Source organism: Pantherophis guttatus, chromosome 6 (genome assembly GCF_059756535.1).
Source record: "Pantherophis guttatus breed Tessera chromosome 6, ASM5975653v1, whole genome shotgun sequence".
In the NCBI taxonomy this organism is placed as follows: Eukaryota; Metazoa; Chordata; class Lepidosauria; order Squamata; family Colubridae; genus Pantherophis; species Pantherophis guttatus.
The window spans coordinates 55,476,934-55,482,458 of NC_142068.1; positions in this window are offsets into that span (position 1 = coordinate 55,476,934).

Below are 5,525 nucleotides of genomic sequence, written 5' to 3' on the forward strand. Positions count from 1 at the left end.
CTGGGGTGATCTGGATTTTATAACTAGATTCAGCAGCAAGCACAGCAAAGCCAAAGAATCACTTTCCTAGACATCCTAAGCCCCCAATTGACTGTGGCAGAAGCTCTTCAAGACTTTCCTAGCACCTGAATCTAAGCATATTACAGTTATATATAATAACTTTAATAGGCATTTTACTACATGGAGATGGGAAACTAGCTTCGAGGCTCAAGTGATGATTGGGGGATTCATCCTGGATTTATTAGGATTTGTTTTTTTTTCTTTAAACAATATTTATGAAAGACCAACTACTAGTGCCATCTTTATTTTCAAGGATGGACCCCATGGGTTACCAGTGGCATTTTAGAAAAAATGCTTTCTGAGACAATAAGAAATATTTGAGCGTTTTATTCTGGCCCATGTACATTTTACCATCTAGAGGGAAAAGGTTAATTGGGAAGTAGCAGAAGTAGAGAGCAGCTTGTAAGATGGGAGAGGATGAAGATGTACGACTTGTGTATTTAAAGCCTATTATTTGTAAAGTTTATGGACAATGAAGTTATCCTGCCCTCTTCAGGCTAAAGTTAATGGTTTGCTGGAAGCACTGCTTGTATTACAGAAGCATTTTCTTATAAGAAGGGGCGTCTTCTTATAACCCCTTGTCCTCTACGTAACCAAATGCCAAAAGAAAATTTAAGTCAATAAAAAATCCTAGTCACCAGGGATACAGAAAATATAGCAGCAATAAATGCGTATCTTGTGAAGAATGTCAGAGTTTGAATTTTCAGGGAATTCACTTTCCCCCCTTATCTAGCAAGCAAATATAAATGCTATGTCAAAATGAAGTTTGATTCCAGTTTTCAGAGTTGATCCCTGCAGAAGCAGATCAACTGCATTACAGTATACTACATCTTATAACATGATAGGATACTGCATTATTAAAATTTTATTCCTGATTGAGTTATTACTCCAGTAATTTTTAAACTTGCCTGAATTTAACATTTGGTACACATATATAAAGTCATGTTTTGCTATTGGGAAACCTTTACAGAGAAAGGAATTTTAGCTATATTTGCCACCTTGGATTTTTAAAATAAAAAAATAATAAAGGCAGGATATAAATAAATAATCTTGATCAGCAAGAGAAGACAGGAAATGGGAGAATACAGAGAGGTATCCATGTATAACCTTTGATTGTTTGAGTTAAAAATCATTATGGATGAATATGAATAAGGATAAAAGCACAGGCAATAAGATATTTTGTTTGAAAACAATAAAAAGGAAAGAAATGTTGCTATTTTTGCATGTTGCCCATGGGCATGCTGTAGCTCCCTTAATCATGGTTAATTGCTAGAAACCAATTGATAATGGCTTGTATTTTAGTCCAGATTTTAAATAATACCAATAAAGAATTATGTGTAATGCATCATTTGTGGTATTGAATCTTTAGTCTCATGCAGCATTTTTTATTCTTATTTCTTTATGACTGTCATATTTGGGCTACAGAAATTCAAAGGTCCAATAAACAGCAGCACAAAATGAGAATTGTGATCCTCCAGGAATCTTTGCTTCTAGGAGATCTAACAATCGGGATAATTGGATGACGCATTCCCAGGAGATGGCCTTAGAACATAAAAAGGATGGGTAGCTCATTTGGAAGGGTGCTGTCCTGGAGAGAGGAGAATGACCTCAGTAACATGTTTCCCAAGGATTGATGTTTTGTGACTGGCAACATCCACCATGACCACCTGTAAATAGACAAGCATCTATGACAGTCATTTTAATCCTAATAATTAGAGTGTGATATGTGTCTGCATTAAAAATAAAAAAGCTACTGTACTATATCATTTCATATGTAGCTGCAGAACTATAGTTGCAAGTACAATAGAACAATTTTACCTTTGCATTCTAAACATTTCATTAAAAATATCTGAGAAATAAATATTAGGGGAAAAAAACTACTTTGTTTGTTTTAATAAAACGCAGTAGGTCACTATTAAACCTCCCTTTCTGTCATGTAAACCTATAATAAGATGTTTCCGGGGAGGGCCTCTCTGAGCTGAAATACTTACACAAAAGAGAGCATTGGAAACTATTCTGGAGAAATTCCAATCATGCTTGTTACAATGCATAGGGCACAGGTGGTGAGGCAAATGAATCTGCTGGTTTAGCAGACTACCAGACACCACTTAACACAACTTCTCATCTTCAGTGGAACTCTTTTTCAGATGAACAGATCTATAGAGTTTGTATTAATTAGTGTTATCAGGTTTGAGTTGTGAAATCTGCATGACCATTAGATTCACTAAAGAACTAGAGTTTTCTGTATCTCTCTGCTATAGTGTGGACATTTGCAACCCAGATGTAGTAGCTTTATTGAGCACACACAAAGACCTCTCCCACATGCTTGTTGGAAATGTGTTTACTATTGCATTGCATACCACACATGCCTTTTAAACTGAGAATGCAACAGCCACAGTTTTGTAGACCATGGCATTTTGAAGACTGTAAGATATCTGATCAGAATAAATAGAAGGTAAATTTGAGCATCCACCCCAGTGGTGGGTTGCCCCCGGTTCGCACCGGTTCTATAGAACCGGTAGTAAAACTGGCGGAGCCTCCGCCCACTGACCCTGATGTCATAAAAATGCTTCTGCGCATGTGCAGAAGCTTCTGCACTTGCGCATGCGCTTCCCCGTTGCGAACTGGTAGTAAAGGTAAGTAGAACCCATCCCTGATCCACCCTAGCACTTTTATTCTCATTGCATTCTATGTCAATTTTTTTTTTCTCTCAGTAGTTTTTTCCCCCATTGAAGTCAGAAGCCCAGTAAATAGTAATGTGGACAGAATCTCAAAATACAAACAAACATTGGGATTATATTTAGAATTTGGACTGGAAACTCTGTTCTGAAGATAAAGTATTTATCTATCTAATTACTTTGAATAGGGAACTGTTGTTTGGATAGAGGGTTCTCCATTTGTGGGGCTTTCTTTCTCTAGAAACAACCTGTGAAGAAGGACTTTTCTGCAGTGATCTACACATAAAAGGCTTCAGCTCAGAAATAGGGAGGCTGAATATATTCCATTATCAAATCTGTGACATGGAAAGAAGCAAAGCACTCTTAAAAACAACTCTGTAATAAGGTCTTTTTTAAAAAAACCCACATTTGAAAAAATGGTACAATTGATCTTCTGCTCTGACAGAACTGCTTGACTTTTATACTGTGTTGTCTCTCTGTTGAAGTACAGAAAGGAAAACCTACTGACAAGGGAAACGAGTGTGAGTTGATTCAATTGATTACTTGTCCATGAGAAACTTTAAAAAAACAAATACGACTAAATATCCAGATGAGATGGTACTTGCTTGGAAGCTTGCCTTACTATTCATTTTCAATAATGTGTCAAGTACTTTAGAGATGAAATGTAAGGAAAGCCAAGAGTTTTGGCCAAATTTCACATTTGCTATGTTTTTCTGTCTCTTGTTCTTGCAAGAGCATAACATTTGATAAATTAAGTAATCACATTTAATTTTTGTTTAAAAAACCAACCCTTAAACAGCACTTATTTAAAATATCTAAATGTATGACAAACTATCTTATAAGAAATTCAATATTAAATGTCGCTAAAGGAAGGAGTCAGCTAAAACTTAAGAAACTTGCCCACAGAAAATACCTTAATATCAGGCACTTAGAGAAACATTTTCATTCTAAATCTAAAGTAAGATAAGTTAATGTGGGATTCCTGGAGAATAAGAAACGATCCCACAGTGAATTTGGATTCCAAAATATTATAATCTAAGGACTTTCACTTAAAAAATCATTTTTTTCTTTCCATTTGCTAATAGTGCCACATTTAGCTTAAATTGAAGAGGTATAATTGAGTTGGATTGAATTTTAAATTCCAGTCAGAACCAGGCAGCTCTGGACCCTATCTGTGGCTTGAAAAGGTAATGCAGAAAGAACCCAAACCAAACTGCAGTTTTTCTGAATTTTCTAATCCTCTGAGATTCTCAGGAAAAATGATTACATGCCAGATATGGCTAACTTCTCAGTTATTCTGAGTTAGTCCATTAAGAAAGCAATTTTGTCCATGTCTACTGAAATATAAGTTCAATTAATTTCAATGACTTTTCTTTCCAGGAAACAGTTAGTACCCAAAAAGCTTTATCCTATATTCATGAGTCATAACAAGTTAAAATTTCGAGTAGTTTATATTAGAACAGTCCACATGACCATCAGCAGTTTGCAGATCTAAAATAATCTGTGAGACTAAATTTATTGAGTAGAATTTGGGAATCATTATAGATTCCCAAATTCTACTCAGCAAATTTATTCCAGCTTTGTGCAATGATTCTATATGAAATATTCCCCAAAATATTCCAAGAGATTGAAAAAAATGGGAATTCTGTAAATTTGGGGAAATATTAGGAAATCCATCAGTTAATTCTAATATCCATTGATACTCTTGAGTACCATGATAAAAAATATCTCCATTGAGTGCAACTCAACTCCTGGTGATTTCATGGCATGTCTGTGCAGTTTAGGGGGATTTAACTTCCCAGTTCTGGTATTAAGTGATAGCCTCTTATCCAAGTACTAATCAGGTCTGACTGATAGACAAGATTAGACAAGTATTCCACTTGCTAAGCAAAATGACAACAATAACAATACATTGGCACCAATCAGATTCATATCTTCAATTCTGTTCTGATTTGTCAACAAAACTGTTAATTGAATTTGAAAACAGAATCAGTATAAAACGGTGGCTCATCAAATTGATTCAGGTTTAAATTTGAATTGCCAATTCAGTTAGGAAGGATATATTTAATTGGAGATTTAATTGAATCAACTTCAAAATGAATCTCTAAATCAATCCTTGCATAATCCTGAGTAAAAGCTTTACAGTATATAAAATCTACTGTTTCAAGGAAATCCTGAGAGGTTCCTTTGAACTATACCAATGTAGCTATTATATGAGTAGCCTGATAGCTTTCTGGAAATTCACTGGATCTTTTTATCTAGACTATTGAATAGTAGGCATTGTATATCCACATTTAGTGCTGTGGGAAACTGGGAGGGGGTATTGCATGGATATCTGCATGGGTATTGAAGGGATATCTAGCCAAAATAACATTCCTTTTTCTGAGAGTCAAGGACATTTGGCCTGCACCTGGAGTGGCATGACTGGGAGGCATCTCCAGTTGGGACTGTGCATTGATTGGACCATGTGATGGACAGGTGGGTGCAGGGGAAAGGACTTGGACTTTCTTTTGGGTGTGAAAAACCTGGAAACTTTCAGATTCGGGTTTTCCCAGATGTGTCAATATGACACCTCTAATAAAATGGAACTTTGAGGAACGTCTAGCCTTGGAGTCTTCTTTCATTGGGGGTGTTACCTGGAACTCTGACATTTAGTTTATTTCTACAAGGGCAACTGTTTGAGGTAAAATAGGTCAAAGTCAATCAGTGATTATGTAGGTACTTGAATTCCTTAATTCATACTGAAGACTTTCAGTGCTATCCTATATTGGTTCTCAGTAAAGTACT